At 47.0% G+C, this 19914-nt stretch overlaps 1 pseudogene; it reads right to left on the reverse strand.

Annotated features, from left to right (window-relative positions):
* The window catches only part of LOC129026294 (olfactory receptor 7E24-like), a 30746-nt pseudogene extending 11413 nt beyond the window's left edge, over positions 1–19333 (reverse strand).
* Positions 19334–19914: the final 581 nt, after the last annotated feature.

The following is a 19914-nucleotide window of genomic DNA, read 5'->3' on the forward strand; positions in this document are numbered from 1 at the left end:
TAATTTAGACAACTCAGGATCAGAGTGGGGAGGTGGTTGCATCCCTCAAAATTCAGAGTAGCTGGAGTGCAAGCCTTATATTAGCTGAGCCTGAATCCTGGCCCTGCCGTTGTCCATGGTGTCCTCAGGCAAATGACTCAACTCCTCTGACCACTGGCTTCAAGTGCAGAACAGGGGACCAGAGTCCCATCTCTCAGGGTTGTTGCTATGGACTGAATTGTGTTCCCCCCAATTCACTCATTAGGAGCTAATTAAGGTTAAAGGAAGTCATAAGGGTGGAATCCTAATGTGATAGGATTGGTGGTTTTATAAAAAGAAGAGATGTCTCTGTCTCTGTCTCTTCCCCCTCTCTGTCATGTGAGGACAAGCAAGAAGGCTGCTGTCTGCAAGCCAGGAAGACAGCCCTTACCAGAAAGTCATCGGTGGATACTTTGATCCTGAACTTCTGACCTCCAGAACACTGAGAAAATCAATGTCTGTTATTTAGGCCATCCAGTCACGGGAACTTTGTTATGGCAGCTGGGCTGGCTGAGGCAGTTGTTGAGAGGAACCGACAAGGTAGTTGGGGTAAAGCACACAGCACGGCCACAGCTCACTGAGCACAATGTCGGTCTCATTCCCCTTCAATTGTTGTTCTCTGTCTGGAGGATTTTCATGACGGCTTTTCTCCAAGAAGCTCCCTGGGGTCTTTGTAAATATGGGGATATTTCTGCCAAGAAAAATCCTTACGGTTCTTAACATTGGCAATGATCAGGAACAGCAAGACATGAAAATGAGAAGGTGGCTAGAAAAGAGAGGACTCGCAGAAGAAACCAACAACCACACAACACACACACACAGGAGGAATCCTAATGCAGGAGGAGAATAGAACAGCAGCGGACCCCGAGACTGAACTCTGCATCTCACGTATTGAGATCATTCCCTGATATGGTTTGGCTGTGTCCCCACCCAAATCTCATCTTGAATTGTAGCTCCCCTAATCCGCATGTGTCATGGAGGGACGTGGTAGGAGGTAATTGAATCATTGGGTGGGTCTTTCCCATGCTGTTCTCATGATAGTGAATAAGTCTCACGAGATCTGATGGTTTTATAAAGGGGAGTTCCCCTGCACAAGCTCTCTTTCCTGCTACTAAGACGTGACTTTGCTCCTCATTCACCTTCCACCGAGACTGTGAGGCCTCCTTAACCATGTGGAGCTGTGAGTCCATTCAACCTCTTTCCTTTATAAATTACCCAGCCTCAGGTATGTCTTTATTAGCAGCATGAGAACAGACAAATACATTCCCTAAGCCTCTATTTTCCTGAGACAGGCTTACCCCGAATAGCCCCATCTTTGCAGGCCTTGAATAGTAATACTGTTATGTGTTATATTAACATGTATTTTACTGAAGGTCTCTGGTTTTGGTCTCTCTGAACATAGGCAGGCATTGCTGAAACTTGCAGATGACATTCCAAAATGCATTCTATCTTAAGATAAGCAGAGCGGGTGGTGAGGAAAAATTGTACATACCTTCCCCTCAGTGATGAGGTCCCCGCTGTGTGGCAGGCCTTGGTATAAGCCTTTTGGCTCTGCTAATTCATGAGGGCTGAGTCTGATTGATCCTCGTGGGGAAGACTAACAAGGGAAATCTTGGCAACCATGAGGAATAACTCCCATGACCCAGAAAGTGGTTCTGTCTCCTGGGGTATCATCTGTCTTGTTTACTAAGTGACCTTCTGGCTCATTTTTCTTCCAGCCAGTGTTGGAATTCAATAATCCCAGTTCCTTCCCAAATTTTAGAGCTGGGAAATGCATTCCTCGGGTTTCTACTTTTCAAAAGCGAACAATATCTGTGGAGCTCAACTCCTAAATAGTGTGACTTTGTCTGTTTATATGGTTCTCTTGCTGACTGCCTGGTTGCGACTGTGCCTGAACTCAGGCCTCTGTGTTTCTGAATCTGAGAAGCGGTGGTTGGCATGTCAAACTTGAAGTCATTGTCCTTTAGTTATCTGAGTGTTATAATTGCACAGCACATTTATTAACAAGATTTTAGTAAATCCATCAGCATTCTAGGAAACTTTGATTCATTGACCTAACTCTAATGTAAGCAAAGGTGGCCAGAGAGTTGCTAACAAGAATTCCATCTTTCCTCAGAACCTTCGATTCAATTGGGTCGAAGTTTATACCTGTTTCATGAAAAATGCAAAACCAATTAACCACAGCTGTTCATAGTATGCCTATTCTAAGAGACCTCTGCTGTTCCTACCCCAGGGACCGCCAGAATAATTAAACATCACAGAAATCAAACAAATGGGCCTCTGGCTAAATTATAGAAGATTAACCCAGGAAGAGCACTTATTAAATAGTAAGCAGTCCCCAAAAATATTAAAGTACAAAAAGGATTAGAGATTGTTTTAAGTGTTGGTTCCAACTTCAGGTGCTTGTCTTCCACTCCACTGCGGAAGGGAACAAATGGATTTTCCCATCCTAAAGACAGTGACATTCATCACGCCCCTTGGGGGCTTAATAACATCTCACTTTATTTTATTTTAATTATTTATTTATTTATTTTTGAGATGGAGTTTCACTCTTGTTGCCCAGGCTGGAGTGCAATGGTGCGATCTCGGCTCACTGCAACCTCTATCTCCTGGGTTCAAGCGATTCTCCTGCCTCAGCTTCCTGAGTAGCTGGGATTACAGGCACGTGCTACAATGACCAGCAAATTTTTGTATTTTTATTAGAGATGGGGCTTCACCACTTTGGCCAGGTTGGTCTCGAACTCCTGACCTCAGGTGATCTGCCTGCCTCGGCCTCCCAAAGTGCTGGGATAACAGGCATGAGCCACCGCCCCTGGCCAATAATATCTCATGTTAAGCATGGAGTTGCTGTCCGCTGTGTGGCCAGAGATAAAACAATCCTCCGTTACAGAGGGAGGTGGTATTGGGCTACTTTTTTTTGGAAACAACAGCAAAATGTGAGGCAAATCCGCTTTTAGATCCTGGTTACACTGCTGGATGGAGCTTAGCAAGCCTGTGACAGGGTAGCCTGGTGATGGATTGGGGGACTCCTAGCCATGTCAGACAGGACAGATGCCTTTGAGGAGAGATGGCACAGCTCTGGCTCTCAGGTCCCCACTGCAGTGGGACCAGGCTGTTTATGGATCGGGTGGGAACCCTGTTAGAAAAATAAGAGGAGGCTGGGTGTGGTGGCTTATGCCTGTAATCCCAGCACCTTTAGAGGATGAAGTGGGTGGATCGCTTGAGCCTGGGAGTTCAAGACCAGCCAGGGCAACTTGGCAAAGCCCTATCTTTAGAAAAATAATAATAATAGTTAATTACTAAGTTAATTTTTTTTTTTTAAAGAAAGAGAAGTGGAGCTAAGGAACACAGAGCCTGCCAGAAAGCCAAGGCGGCCAGCTAGAAGGACTCAGAAGAACATTACCATAGTTCTCTCTGAGCTTTTGGACTAGGGGTGCTTTCATATGTTTTCGTATCAAACATACTTTACTTTTATACTCAGGGGGGAAAGACCTAATACATACAATAAAGGTAACACAAGACAAAACTCTCACCAAAGCCTAACATCTTAGATGCTCTACTGGATCTCTGCAATTTCTATTAGGGACCCCATGGGTTTGAATTCCATTCTGGATTTGATAAGAAAATCCAAATGCTCAATCCCGTCAACCCCCCCAGCAAAACCCATCCACCTCATTTACAAAAGCCAAGTGAAAACTAAGGAGGGGCCGGGTGCAGTGGTTCACACCTGTAATCCCAGCACTTTGGGAGGCTGAGGTGAGGGCAACTCCTGAGATCAGGAGTTCGAGACCAGCCTGACTAACATGGTAAAACCCCGTCTCTTCTAAAAACACAAAAATTAGCAAGGTGTGGTGGTGGACACCTATAATCCCAGCTACTCGGGAGGCTGAGGCAGGAGAATCACTTGAACCTGGAAGCAGAAGTTGCATTGAGTGGAGATTGCACCACTGCACTCCAGCCTGGGTGAGAAAAAGCAAAACTCTAAAGAAAAAGAAGAAAGGAAGGAAGAAAGAAAGAAAGAAAGAGAGAGAGAAAGAAAGAGAGAGACAGAGAGGGAGGGAGGGAAAGAAAGAGACAGAAAGAGAAAAAGAAAAAAGAGAGAGAGAAAGAAAGAAGAGGAAGAAGGAGAAGAAGGAAGGAAGGAAGAAAAGAGGGAGAGAGAGAGAGAGGGAGGGAGGGAGGGAGGTAGGGAGGTAGGGAGAAAGGGAGGAAGGAAGGGACGAAGGAAACTCAGGAGGAAGGTGGAGTGTACAGAGGTACTGAGGCCCTCAGGTCCTAGCTGGCCCTGGGCAACAAGAGTGAAACTCGAAGCAAAGGAAAGGAAGGAAGGAAGAAAGAAAGGAAAGAAGGAAGGAAGGAAACTAAGGAGGAAGGTGGTGTGTACAGAGGTACAGAGGCCCTCAGGTCCTAGCCGGCACTGCCACCTACGTCGGTTCCAACGGGCTGAGCTTTGCAAAAGCTCATTGTGTAACCCAGGAAGCCCAAATTTATTTCTGAGCAGGTGTCTTTTCAAAGTGATTTTCCTTTTAGGAAGTGAGAGGAGAATGAAGGGGAGGTTTATCCTACTTCTGATGTTAAAAAAGTCAAAACAAAATAAAATGGTGTTCACTGCAACTATTGGCCAAAGCACTATCATCACCAGGACTGGTACTCAAACACACCTCCTGACAACCCCTTCCATTCTAATCAACGTGTGCCCAACTGTGGTCACCCAGGGGCTGTTTACCTTTACTTAAAGAGAAATTCTGGTAGTAAGCCATAAAAATTACCATATTCACCATCTTTCTGCTTCAAAGAAGGTTTAGATTAGCAATGGCTGGGTCAATCACTGTCAGTATGTTCTTGGGAACTAAAAGCCAAAAAGAAATATTTTAAATATGTGGTATATTTTTAAAATGTGGACTCTTAATGTATGTTTAAATGCAATGTAGATAAGATTTTAAAATCACTTTCCAAATCAGTGCAAGAGTCACTCACTCTCCCTGTTAGATACACATACATACACACAACCCAATGGTATCCACGTGATCATCAAATGCTCCAGAGAGGTGGTTTTGGGCCCATCTTGCAATATTTAAAAAATGGAGAATAAAAACAAGATATGATATATCCATCCAGCAGAATATACCTCAGTAATAAAAAGGAATGAAGGCTCGGCATGGTGGCTTACACCTGTAATCCCAGCACTTTTGGAGGTCGAGGAGGACAGATTACTTGAGGTCAGGAGTTTGGAGTTTGAGACCAACCTGGCCAAGATATTTGAAAGCCCATCTGTAGTAAAAATACAAAGTTAGCTGGGCTTGGTGGCACAAGGCTGTAATCCCAGCTACTTGGGAGGCTGAGGCAGGGAGAATTGCTTGAACCTGGGAGGCAGAGGTTGCAGTGAGCGAAGATCGCACCACTGCATTCCAGCCTGGGTGACAGCGTGAGATTTCAACTCCAAAAAAATAAAAAGTGAAGTACTGATATGATACATGCTACAACATGGATGAACCTCTGAAACATTACATTCAGTTAAAGAAGTCAGCCGTGCACACACACACAAAACCATCCATTGCATAATTCCATTTGTATGAAATATTCAGAAAAGGCAAATCTAGAGAGAAAGTAGATGTGTGGTTATCTGGGACCGGGGGGTTGGGAATGGGGCAGTGATGGCAAATGGGCACAAGGGAGCTTGGGGGATTGTGAAAATGTTTTAAAACTGGAGGGTAGTGATGGTTGCACAACTCTAAATTTACTAAAAATCATTGAATTTTATTCCCTTGTAATAGACTTTTAAGAAAAATAAACAATACCTCAATAGAGTGGTTAACTCTGGGCCAGGCACGGTGGCTCATGCCTGTAATCCTAGCAATTTGGGAGGCTGAGGCAGGTGGATCACTTGAGTCAGGAGTTCAAGACCAGCCTGGCCAACATGGTGAAACCCCATCTCTACTAAAAAATACAAAAATCAGCCAGACGTGCTCACTTGAACCCAGGAAGTGGAGGTTGCAGTGAGCTGAGAGTGTGCCACTGCACTCCAGCCTGGGTGACAGAGCAAGACTCCATCTCAAAAAAAATATATATATATGTATATATATATATAGCGGTTAACTCTGAAGATGAGCTTCCCTGGACTTAGTAAAGCAAAATGATTGACCAACTCAAAATCCACCACCAAACTCTCCCAGCACCTGCTCTTCTGCTTTCTACCCCAAGCTCTTTGCCTCTGTGTTTCCATCGTAAATCTGGAAAGAATTCGAAGACTCTGTGCTAAAGTGATTTGCTAAATATCATCAGAAATGACTACAGAAAGATGCAGAGAGGATGGCAGCGTGACCGACTCCTTTGAAGGTGGTTTAAGACTCTGCTGAACTGATGCTAAGAATAAGCCCTGGATGTCAGAATCCCCAGGCAAAGCAGCTGGCACATGACAGCACCCGCTGAAACAGAGGGCAGAGCAAGAATTCTGCAGGCCAAGCACACTGCCACAGGCTGGGAGAAGGGAGTGGAAACCGAATATCCCTGCTGCACAAAATTGCTTATTTTTCTTTGTTCCTCAGCTCAGCTGAGATCTTGGAGAAGTAGCAACAGGAAATGGAAAGAAAGCGAAAACAAACTGCAAATTCAATTGCACTGCTTTTTAAAAAAAAACGAGTGAGACATCTTCAGCAGCAAGAAAACCTTGTTTCCTTTCTCGGAGGGCTTAACTAAATTCTTCTGGGGATGTCCCAGGATCAACAACCACAGGGCATTCCTAGATTGTGAGTTTTCCATGTACAGGAGGCCCTGGTGCCTTCGTGCCCATCAGCAGCAAGGGAGACTTCCCAGGGAGGCCCCGTGAAGTTGCTGGAGGTGGCTGATGATTTCTAGGGCCTCAAGGGATTGTCCCTTGGCTGTCCTCAGGGCACACCACTGATCCTGGGACCATGGCAGCTTTGGAGACCTGAGCTGAGCTGCTGCAAAATGCTTTCTGCTTTAATTACCTCTCATTCATTTCTGGGCCCCGAGAAGGATGCAGTAGCCTGGGAAGTGTCAGCTCTCCCTGCCAGGAGTGGTACTTCTTTCTCATGTCTGCCTCTTGGCTTGTTCTCAAACTGTGGCTTCAGGAGGGCCTTGGCTCTTGGCAAATGCCAGAGGCTTTACAGTTTGAGGAGGAATCAGAATTTTGAAGAGGAGCTCAGAGATGAAGGGCATTCTCGGATGCACTTTGCAGAATAACCAGGCAGTGAAAAGGTTAAATTGGCTGTGTATGACACAGGCCACGGCAGGGAATGTGCCCCTCTACTATGTGAAATTGGCTCTGATATCCAGAGAATCTTTTAGGACCTTTAAAATCACCTTTGTCAACACAGTTGTCAGATTTTTGCATCTCCTTGTTTCAAATTGGTTCAGAATGAGGTCGGGGACTGGGGTGTGATTGATCACCGTCCTGCTCCACTTCAGATATGTTGGTGAAAACACTAGGGACCACTCTTCATGGAGCTCCTACTGTGTGCAGGACCCTGTTCTCAGCAGTTGAAACCAGGGAAATCTTCCTCCTTATCAACACCTTTCCTCTCCCACTCAGCAACCTCAGCGTCTCAGCCCCCAGCGTGCAGCTAGTGTGCACACCCCAGTGTTCACCCTACAGGATGGTTCTCTTTGGAAGACTTAAACCACCACCCCAAAGCTAAATTAGGCCCCCTCCACTGCTATAGTCTTCCCTTTTCTAAAATAGCATTTGTCACAATAGGGCATGATGATGTGTCTGGCTATTTGGTTAATGCTTGCCTTTCTCCCTCAACTGTTCATCCCATGAAAACAGGACCGTGTCTTTTTTTTTTTTTTTGAGACAGAGTTTCACCCTTCTCACCCAAGCTGAGTGCAGTGGTGAGATCTCAGCTCACTGCCAACTCCGTCTACCAGGTTCAAGTGATCATCCTTGTCACAGCCTCCCAAGTAGCTGGGATTACAGCAATGCGCCACCATGCCCAGATAATTTTGTATTTTCAGTAGAGGTGGGGTTTCACCATGTTGGTCAGGCTGGTCTTGAACTCCTGACCGCGTGATCCACCCACCTCGGCTTCCTAAAGTGACAGGATAATAGGCGTGAACCACTGTGCCCGGCCAGTTCTTGTTCTTTTACTTATTTATTTTTGGCTGATTACTCTTTACAAGCATTTATACACACACACACACACACACACACACACACACACACTCACACACATATGGGAGTTTATTAAGTATTAACTTACATGATCATAAGATTGTGATTGTGTTATTAAGTATTGACTTCCACAATCATATAGCCTATTAGTTCTGTCCCTCTAGACAACCCTGGGTAATATACACACAAAAGGACGTACCGAAAAGGGGGGAGCCGCTCTGCCTCAGAGGAGCAGATGTCCCTTTCCTGGGTACTCTTGCCATAGGTCGCAGAGTAGATGTTGAGGAACTTGGATTCATGGCAGTGCAGTTTCAGCTCCTGGTCTTCACACACGGTTTTTTTTTTTTTTAATTCATCTGAAGCAGAAACAAAAATTGAAGGCACCATCAGCTTCCCCCAGAAGGAATTGATGAGCTCTGTCCAAGTCCACTGCTCATTTCCCTGGGGCTGCACCCTGAGAAGGCGGCAGTGGGGATGGCCCTGTGAGCTCATGCTCTCTCTGACTCCAGAAAACAAAGCCCTCTGCAGGAAGCGGGTGGGAAGTAACCTGTTGACAAGTACAAAGACCCTGGGAATTATACTAAGGGGCAAATGGACGAGACGTACTGGCGTTAAGGAGGCAGACGCATGGAGTTAGGTCCCAGGAAGGGCCTGGCTAGAAAGGAAGTTTCTCTCGCTCACCACTTAAGGTCACACATTCCTTCACTGAAGGGAGCCTTTTCTCAAATGTTGGCTTGGGATCCACATAGGTAAAGACAGACCAGAAATTACTTGAAAGAAGCATTAAGCTTCTTTCTCTCTCTGGAGAGAGCCCAGTTAAACCTCACCTCCAGCCCCACAACTGGCATCCCCTTGTGTGTATGAATTATTTATACGTTAGTTTAGCTTAGTTTTGTTTTTGTTTATTTTTTGTTTTTTTTGAGATGGAGTTTCACTCTTGTTGCCCAGGCTGGAGTGCAATGGCACGATCTCGGCTCACCGCAACCTCCGCCTCCCATGTTCAAGCAATTCTCCTGCCTCAGCCTCCCAAGTAGCTGGGATTACAGGCATGTGCCAAAACACCCGGTTAATTTTTTTGCATTTTTAGTAGAGACGGGGTTTCACCATGTCAGCCAGGATGGTCTCGATCTCCTGACCTCGTGATCCACCTGCCTCAGCCTCCGAAAGTGCTGAGATTACAGGCGTGAGCCACCGTGCCCGGCATTAGTTTGGTTTTTTAGACACAGGGTTTCACTCTGTTACACAGGCTAGAGTGCAGTGGTGCAATCATAGCTCACTGCATCCTTGAACTCTTGGGCTCAAACCTAGTCTCAAGGGATCCTCTCACCTCAGCTGCTCAAGTACCTGGGAATATATGAATGCACACCATGCCCAGCTTACATTTATTTGTTTAAAAGACAAGAAAGAGGCCAGGCACAGTGGCTCATACCCGTAATCCCAGCATTTTGGGAGGGAGGCTGAGGCAGGAGGATTGCTTGAGCCTGGAAGTTGGAGACCAGTCTGGGAAATATAGCAAGGCCTCGTCTCTAATTAAAAAAAGAAAAAAGCAAGAAAGACGATATGATACCAAATCAAATCATTTCCTTTACTAGGAAAAGGACAAAAACAAGGCACGGTGTCAGTTAAGAATCCCTCTTTAGAGAAGCATGAAACGTCTGCCCCAAATCTGGTAAATCCAGGAACAACTGACTGTCAAGCTGATGGTGCATTCTAGGTTAGGATGATTTGGACCAGGTTGTACTTTGTTCCCAAAGAATTCAAGGAAAAGTTTGTTTGTTTGTTTAATCTGCTTATCATGGTAAAATCTTTCTTTGCAATGTCATACAGGGTTGGCATTTTGTGTGCACTGTTGAAGAAAACATAATTGTTTTTTTTTAAAGAATGTACTCCAAAACCACTTAATTAGTAAAAATGTTTAATAATGATTTCATTTTTTTTTTTTTTTTTTTTTGAGATGGAGTCTCACTCTGTAGCCCAGGCTGGAGTGCAGTGGCATGATCTCGGCTCACTGCAAGCTCCACCTCCCGTGTTCATGCCATTCTCCTGCCTCAGCCTCTGGAGTAGCTGGGACTACAGGCGCCCACCAACTCACCTGGCTAATTTTTTGTATTTTTAGTAGAGACAGGGTTTCACCGTGTTAGCCAGGATGGTCTCGATCTCCTGACCTCGTGATCCACCAGCCTTGGCCTCCCAAAGTGCTGGGATTACAGGCATGAGCCATCGCACCTGGACCTTTGAGTACATTTTCTAAGAAGTTGGTCATGAGTTCAGATGTGTGCCTCAAAGAGATACTTGTGGTTTCCTTTAAGGAACCCACCTTCCCTTTCTACAGGAGTATTTATGGGAGATATGGGCCTGGAGGTTGGAAACTATCCTGGTTGTACTTTGCTATACTGAAGTAAAGTTTAACCTACAAATAAATTCATATTGAAGTGTACAAAGGGGTCTCTACAATAGGTAGGAATTCTATTTAGTTTTGTTGGGTAACAAATCCTTTCAGAAGCAAATAATAGCTCACCTGCAAAACTGGTGATCTGTATAAGATGGGATTTTTCATGGATCAGTTTTGCTTGGATTGAACTATATAATCACAAATATATTTATACCCAGAGAGAGAGAAAGAGTGTCTGTTGAAACTGTATCATCTTAAGGTGTCTATAAAAGGCAATACCTGGAAGGTGGTGGGTGCCACACAGGTTAAGCTGTCTTCCCTCTGGGAGGCAGGCTTCTGGGAACTACACACTTGGTAATCTTGCCCATAAAATGCCGATTAAACACTTATCGTAGAATGCCGAGGGCACTGTAGATTCAAATAGTCCCCATCACAGGCAGAGGTGGTGTGGTTTTGCAGGAGTTTGGTTAGGTAACCTGGAAAATATTCAGTCGGGTTACAAGAGGCTCAGGCACCCACCACTCCTCCTTGGGTTTGGGGACAGGAGGATGTTGGTTCCCCTGGGGAAGGGCTGTTAACAACATGTGGGATGGGGCCTCCCTAGCAGCTCTGGTGCAGAGGTCACCAAACCAGGCCCAGAGGTGGGGCACAGGAGCCAATGTCAGCTTTCATGTTGATATGGAAGCGGGGCAGGGGAGTGCTGGGTAGAGAAGGGTGGGGTCCCTGGCGAGGGCTCTGCCCTCGGGCTTGTGCCCTTGGACCTTAGTGAGAACAGGCACTCCTGTTTTCATGTCCAAATGTTGCATTTTCCAAGACTACTCTAGCCTGCTATGACCCCCATTCTGTGCCCATAAAAAACTCAGACCCTAGTGGGCACAGACACAAGTGGCTGGACGTCGAGAGGAGCAGAGAAGCAGAAGAGCACACCGACAGACATCAGCAGATGTTGGCAGGCTTTTGAGAGCAGGGTGATGTGGAATTCAGTCAGGGGCGGTCGGAGGAGAGTCTGGCTGCTGGGCAGCCTGACTCTAGGGGAAGACCACCTTCCCACTCCACCCCCCTTCTGGCTCCCCATCCATCTGAGAGCCACCTCCTCCACTCAATACAATCTTGCGTTCATTCTCCAAGTCCACTTGCGATCTGATTTTTCAAGTACACTAGGGCAAGAACCCGGGATACAGAAAGCCCTCCTGTCTTTGTGATAAGGCAGAGAGCCTCATTGAGCTAATTAACACGAGCCACCTGCAGATGGCAAAACTGAAGAAGACCACTGTAACACCTGCCCACTGGGGCTTCGGGAGCTGTAAACACCCAATTCCACACGCTGCTGTGGGGTTGGAGCCCAGAAACGCTCCCAACGACCTGCTTGTCTGCACGCTCCCTCTAGGGGTTTGAGCAGCAGGGTACTGAGAATCGAGCCATGCCCCTGTCACATGCCCTGCAAGGGGGATAACGGAACTCCTCTTGTTTCAATGTCTGGGTCAGAAACCTCGGTCTGGGATGGCCCAGTGAATGGTTTGGAGGCCTCTTTCCCCTTCAGGAAGCACTAAGGTGTTGGCCAGGAGCCAAGAAGTCCTGAAGCACCTTTATGAACCAGGAAAAAAAAATCGGGGTGAGAGTCCCCTGGATGGGTGGATGCCCATCCTGAGGGAGGCTTTCATTTGCTCATCTCCCACTAGTGAGGCCATGCCTTATTGGGATGAGACGATGCAGTTTCATTTCAAGAAATCACTCTTGGCTCTGTCTTGGTGCTAGAGAGGAAAGACAGGCAGGGTGCCCTGTGCAGAGAGGTGATGGTGGGGCTCTGCTGTGGGTTGAATGGCGTCCCTTCAAATTCACATTTATCAGTGTGGGGAAAAGAAAGAGAAATCAGATTGTTACTGCATCTGTGTAGAAAGTAGACATAAGAGACTCCATTTTGTCCTGTACTAAGAAAAATTCTTCTGCCTTGAGATGCTGTTAATCTGTAACCCTACCCCCAACCCTGTGCTCCCTGAGACACCTGCTGTGTCAACTCAGGGTTAAATGGATAAAGGGCTGTGCAGGGTGTGCTTTGTTAAACAAATGCTTGAAGGCAGCATGCTTGTTAAGAGTCATCACCACTCCCTAATCTCAAGTACTCAGAGACGCAAAACACTGCGGAAGGCCACAGGGACCTCTGCCTGGGAAAGCCAGGTATTGTCCAAGGTTTCTCCCCATGGGATAGCCTGAGATATGGCCTCGTGGGCAGGTAAAGACCTGACCATCCCCCAGCCCGACAAGCGTAAAGGGTCTGTGCTGAGGAGGATTAGTGAAAGAGGAAAGCCTCTTTGCAGTTGAGATAAGAGGAAGGCATCTGTCTCCTGCTTGTCCCTGGGCAATGGAATGTCTCGGTGTCAAGCCCGATTGTATATTCCATCTACTGAGATAAGGGAAAACCACCTTGGGGCTGGAGGTGGGACATGCTGGCAGCAATACTGCTCTTTAATGGATTAAGATGTTTATGTGTATGCACATCAAAAGCACAGCACTTAATTCTTTACCTTGTTTAAGATGTAGAGACCTTTGTTCACGTGTTTTCTTACTGACCTTCTCTCTGCTATTACCCTATTGTCCTGCCAAATCCACCTCTCTGGGAAATGCCTGATAATGATCAATAAATACTAAGGGAACTCAGAGGCCGGTGCCAGCAGGGGTCCTCCATATGCTGAACGCCCGTCCCCTGGGCCCTATTTTCTTTCTCTATACTGTCTCTGTGTCTCTTTCTTTTCCAAGTCTCCCCTTCCACCTGACTAGAAACGCCCACAGGTGTGGAGGGGCAACCCAGCCCTTCAATCAGGAACCTCAGAATGTGACATTTGGAAATAGGGTGGTTGCAGATGTAACGAATTAACTTGGCGACCTACTGGAGTAAGGTGGGCCCTTCACACCATGTGACTGGTGTCCTTATAAGAAGAAAAGAAGAGACACAGAGGGAAGACAGCCGTGTGCAGCTGGAATGATGCATCTGAAGCCAAGGAATGCTGAGCGTTGCCGGCCACCACCCAAAACTGGAAAAGGCCAGGAAGGATTCTGCCCTAGAACCTTCAAAGGCAGCACAGCCCTGCCAACACTTGCATTCAGTCTCTGGCCTCCAGAACTGTGAGAGGATGAATTTCTGTTGTTTTCAGCCACCCAAGCTTAGGAAAGGGGTTGCAGCAGACTGGGAATAAGACAGGCAGCCCGTCAGCCTCCGTGGAATTCCCAGGCAGCTTGCAGGAGCCACAGTGGGCCCTGGGCTCTGAGAAGGTCTGAGGCCCAGCAGACACAGGGGCCTAAACTATTACTCGGCAAGGAGGAAGGAAGGTTCATCCAGAACGTAGATCCCCTTCCTCCTTCTCACACCTCACAAAGTCACAGCGAGGTGGCTGGGAGGAGAGCCAGGGACTTTTCACTGAGGTGTGTGGGAGACAGCTTGGCAGCCCTTGGCCTCTGAAGGGAGGAGGTGGCATGAAGGAGGGCAGCTTCGGAACTTCCCAGTTCCTGCTTGATGACCTGTGTGTAAAGTATTCCTGTTTAGGTTTCAAAATCTTCTCGGAAACATAATTCTCAGAAAATTCAGGCACCCAATCCAGCTCCCTGGCCTTCCCTGAAATCTGAAGTCAAAGGGGCTGAGCCAGCCTGCCCTGGGTGTCAGGCCTCTGAGCCCAAGCTAAGCCACCATATCCCCTGTGACCTGCACATACACATCCAGATGGCCGGTTCCTGCCTTAACTGATGACATTCCACCACAAAAGAAGTGAAAATGGCCTGTTCCTGCCTTAACTGATGACATTGTCTTGTGAAATTCCTTCTCCTTGTTCATCCTGGCTCGAAACCTCCCCCACTGAGTAACTGTGACCCCCACTGTGCCCACCAGAGAACAACCCCCCTTTGACTGTAATTTTCCTTTGCCTACCCAAATCCTATAAAACGGCCCCACCCCATCTCCCTTCACTGACTCTCTTTCAGACTCAGTCCGCCTGCACCCAGGTGAAATAAACAGCCATGTTGCTCACACAAAGCCTGTTTGGTGGTCTCTTCACATGGACGTGTATGAAATTTGGTGCTGTGACTTGGATCGGGGGACCTCCCTTGGGAGATCAATCCCATGTCCTCCTGTTCTTTGCTGCATGAAAAGATCCACCTACAACCTCAGGTCCTCAGACCCACCAGCCCAAGGAACATCTCACCAGTTTTAAATCGGGCAAGTGGCCTCTTCTTACTCTCTTCTGCAACCTCTCTGTCTGTCAACCACTTTCTCCTTTCCAGTCTTCAATCTCTCCCTTCTCTTAATTTCAGTTCCTTTCATTTTCTGGTAGAGACAAAGGAGACACGTTTTATCCATGGACCCAAAACTTTGGTGGTGGTCATGGACAGGGAAGGCAGCCTTCCCTTGGTGTTTAATCATTGCAGGGACGCCTCTCTCTCTCATTATTCACCCACGTTTCAAAGGTGTCAGACCACCCAGGGACGCCTGCCTTGGTCCTTCACCCTTAGTGACAAGTCCCGCTTTTCTGCGGGAGGGACAAGTACCCCAACCCCTTCTCTCCGTGTCTGTACCCCTTCTCTGCTTTTCTGTGGGAGGGGCAAGTACCCCAACCACTTCTCTCCATGTCTCTACCCCTTCTCTGCTTTTCTGGGGGAGGGGCAAGTATCCCTCAACCCCTTCTCCTTCACCCTTAGTGGCAAGTCCCGCTTTTCTGTGGGAGGCGCAAGTACCCCAACCCCTTCTCTCCATGTCTCTACCCCTTCTCTGCTTCTCTGTGGGAGGGGCAAGTACCCCTCAACCCCTTCTCCTTCACCCTTAGCGGCAAGTCCCACTTTTCTGGGAGAGGGGCAAGTACCCCAACCCCATCTCTCCATGTCTCTACCCCTTCTCCACCATTCTAGGGGGCAAGAAACCCCCAACCCCTTCTCCTTCACCCTTAGTGGCAAGTCCCACTTTTCTGAGGAAGGGACTAGCACCCCAACCTCATATCCCTGCACCCCAATCCCTTATTTCCACACCACGACCCCTTTTCTCTGTGCCCCCATCCCTTATTTCCATGCCCAGACCTTGTATCTCTGCATCCCAACCCCTTTCCCACTTTTCTGGAGGGTAAGAACCCCTGAACCCCTTCCCTCCCTGTCTCTTTTCTCTGGGCTTGCTTCCTTCACTATGGGCAACCTTCCACCCTCCATTCCTCCTTCTTCTCCCTTAGCCTATATTTTTAAGAACTTAAAACCTCTTCAATTCTCACCTGACCTAAAATCTCAGCATCTTATTTTCTTCTGCAATGCTGCTTGACCCCAATACAAACTCAACAGTAGTTCCAAATAGCCAGAAAATGGCACTTTCAATTTTTCCATCCTGCAAGATCTAAACAATTCTTGTCGTAAAATAGGCAAACGGTCTGAGGTGCCTGACTTCCAGGCATTCTTTTACACATTGGTCCCTTCCTAGTCTCTGTGCCCAAAGCAACTCATCCCAAATCTTCCTCCTTTCCCTCCCGCCTGTCCCCTCAGTCCCAAACCCAAGCATCACTGAGTCTTTCCAATCTTCCTTTTCTACAGACCAATCTGACCTCTCCCTTCCTCCCCAGGCTGCTCCTCGCCAGGCCCAGCTAGGTCCCAATTCTTCCTCAGCCTCTGCTCCTCCACCCTGTAATCCTTTTATCACCTCCCCTCCTCACACCCGGTCCGGCTTACAGTTTCATTCCATGACTAGCCCTCCCCAACCTGCTCAGAAATTTACTCTTAAAAAGGTGCCTGGAACTAAACATATAGTCAATGTTAATTCTTTTTCTTTATCCCAAATCAGATAGCATTTAGCCTCTTTTTCATCAAATATAAAAATCCAGCCCAGTTCATGGCTTGTTTGGCAGCAACCCTGAGACACTTTGCAGCCCTAGACCCTAAAAAGTCAAAAGGCTGTCTTATTCTCAGTATACATTTTATTTCCCAATCTGCTCCCTACATTAAATAAAACTCCAAAAATTAAACTCTGGCCCTCAAACCCCACCACAGGGTTTAATTAACCTCACCTTCAAGGTGTACAATAATAGAAAAAGGTTGTAATTCCTTGCCTCCACCGTGAGACAAACTCCAGCCACATCTCCAGCAAACAAGAACTTCCAAACGCCTGAACCAGAGCAGCCAGGCGTTCCTCCAGAACCTCCTCCCCCAGGAGCTTGCTACAAGTGCCAGAAATCTGGCCACCAGGCCAGGGAATGTCTGCAGCCTAGGATTCCTCCTAAGCCACGTCCCATCTGTGCGTGACCCCACTGGAAATCGGACTGTTCAACTCACCTGGCAGCCACTCCCAGAGCCCCTGGAACTCTGGCCCAAACCTCTCTGACTGACTCCTTCTCAGCTTAGCAGCTGAAGCCTGATGTTGCCTGATTATCTCAGAAGCCCCGTAGAACATCATGGACGCCGAGCTTTAGGTAAATCTCACAGTGGAGGGTAAGTCCGTCCCCTTCTTAATCAATACGGAGGCTACCCACTCCACATTACCTTCTTTTCAAGCGCCTGTTTCCCTTGCCTCCATAACTGTTGTAGGTATTGACAGCCAGGCTTCTAAACCTCTTAAAACTCCCCAGCTCTGATGCCAAATTAGGCAATACTCTTTTAAGCACTCCTTTTTAGTTATCCCCACCTGCCCAGTTCCCTTATTAGGCCAAGACACTTTAACGAAATTATCTGCTTCCCTGACTATTCCTGGGCTACAGCCACACCTCATTGCCACCTTTTCTGCCAGTTCAAAGCCTCCTTCACATCCTCCTCTTGTATCTCCCCACCTTAACCCACAAGTATAGGATACCTCTACACCCTCCTTGGCGACCAATCATGCACCCCTTACCATCTCATTAAAACCTAATCACCCTTACCCCACTCAACCCCAATATCCCACCAAACAGCATGCTTTAAAAAGATTAAAGCCTGTTATCACTCGCCTGCTACAGCATGGCCTTTTAAAGCCTATAAACTCTCCTTACAATTCCCCCATTTTACCTGTCCTAAAACCAGACAAGACTTACAAGTTAGTTCAGGATCTGCGCCTTATCAATCAAATTGTTTTGCCTATCCACCCCATGGTGGCAAACACATATACTCTCCTATCCTCAGTACCTCCCTCCACAACCCATTATTCTGTTCTGGATCACAAACATGCTTTCTTTACTATTCCTTTGCACCCGTCATCCCAGCCTCTCTTCGCTTTCACTTGGACTGACCCTGACACCCATCAGGCTCAGCAAATTACCTGGGCTGTACTGCCACAAGCCTTCACAGACAGCTCCCATTACTTCAGTCAAGCCCAAATTTCATCCTCATCTGTTTCCTATCTCAGCATAATTCTCATAAAAACACACGTGCTCTCCCTGCTGATCATGTCTGATTAATCTCCCAAACCTCAATCCCTTACAAAACAACAACTCCTTTCCTTCCTAGGCATGGTTAGTGCGGTCAGAATTCTTACACAAGAGCCAGGACTGCACCCTGTAGCCTTTCTGTCCAAAGAACTTGACCTTACTGTTTTAGCCTAGCCATCATGTCTCCATGCAGCGGCTGCTGCCGCCCTAATACTTTTAGAGGCCCTCAAAATCACAAACTATGCTCAACTCACTCTCTGCATTTCTCATAACTTCCAAAATCTATTTTCTTCCTCACACCTGATGCATATACTGTCTGCTCCCCGGGTCCTTCAGCTGTATTCACTCTTTGTTAAGTCCCACAGTCACCATTGTTCCGGGCCCGGACTTCAGTCCGGCCTCCCACATTATTCCTGATGCCACACCTGACTCCCATGACTGTATCTCTCTGATCCACCTGACATTCTCCCCATTTCCCCATATTTCCTTCTTTCCTTTTCCTCACCCGGATCACGCTTGATTTATTGATGGCAGTTCCACCAGGCCTAATCGCCACACACCAGCAAAGGCAGGCTATGCTATATTACAAGCCACTAGCCCGCCTCTTAGAACCTCTCATTTCCTTTCCATCGTGGAAATCTATCCTCAAGGAATTAACTTCTCAGTGTTCCATCTGCTATTCTGCTACTTTTCAGGGATTATTCAGGCCCCCTCCCTTCCTTACACATCAAGCTCGAGGATTTGCCCCCACCCAGGACTGGCAAATTAGCTTTACTCAGCATGCCCCGAGTCAGATAACTAAAATACCTCTTAGTCTAGGTAGACACTTTCACTGGATAGGTACAGGCCTTTCCTACAGGGTCTGAGAAGGCCTCCACAGTCATTTCTTCCCTTCTGTCAGACATAATTCCTCAGTTTAGCCTTTCCAGCGCTATACAGTCTGATAACAGACCAGCCTTTATTAGTGAAATCAGCCAAGCAGTTTTTCAGGCTCTTAGTATTCAGTGAAAACTTTATATCCCTTACAGTCTTCCATCTTCAGGAAAAGTAGAATGGACTGAAGGTCTTTTAAAAACACACCTCACCAAGCTCAGCCACTAACTTAAAAAGGACTGGACAATACTTTTACCACTTTCCCTTCTCAGAAGTCAGACCTGTCCTCAGAATGCTGCAAAATACAGCCCATTGGAGCTCCTGTATAGACGCTCCTTTTTATTAGGCCCCAGTCTCATTCCAGACACCAGGCCAACATAGACTGTGCCCCCAAAAAAACTTGTCATCCCTACTATCGTCTATCTAGTCATACTCCTATTCACCGTTCCCAACTACTCATACATGCCCTGCTCTTGTTTGCACTGTCGGTTTACAATGTTTCTCCAAGCCATCATAGCTGATATCTCCTGGTGCTATTCCCAAGCTGCCACTCTAAACTCTTGAAGTAAATAAATAATCTTTGCTGATAGGACTATGCTGAATTTCCTTAGGCACTCTAATTAGATGTCCTAAGTCCTCCCAATTCTTAGACCTTTAATACCTGTTTTTCTCCTCTCTGTTTAGTTTTTTAGTTCATATAAAACTGTGTCCAGGCCATCACCAATAATTCTAAATAACAAATGTTCCTTCTAACAACCCCACAATATCACCCCTTACCGCAAAATCTTCCTTCAGCTTAATCTCTCCCACTCTAAGTTCCCACGCCGCCCCAATCCCGCTCGAAGCAGCGCTGAGAAACATCGCCCATTATCTCTCCATACCATCCCCCAAAATTTTTGCTGTCCCAACACTTTACCACTATTTCATTTTATTTTTCTTATTAATATAAGAAGACAGGAATGTCGGGCCTCTGAGCCCAAGCTAAGCCATCATATCCCCTGTGACGTGCACGTACACATCCAGATGGCCAGTTCCTGCCTTAACTGATGACATTGTCTTGTGAAATTCCTTCTCCTGGCTCATCCTGGCTCAAAACCTCCCCCACTGAGCACCCTGTGACTCCCACTCTGCCAGCCAAAGAACAA

This window comes from Pongo pygmaeus, chromosome 18, assembly GCF_028885625.2.
Source record: "Pongo pygmaeus isolate AG05252 chromosome 18, NHGRI_mPonPyg2-v2.0_pri, whole genome shotgun sequence".
NCBI lineage: Eukaryota > Metazoa > Chordata > Mammalia > Primates > Hominidae > Pongo > Pongo pygmaeus.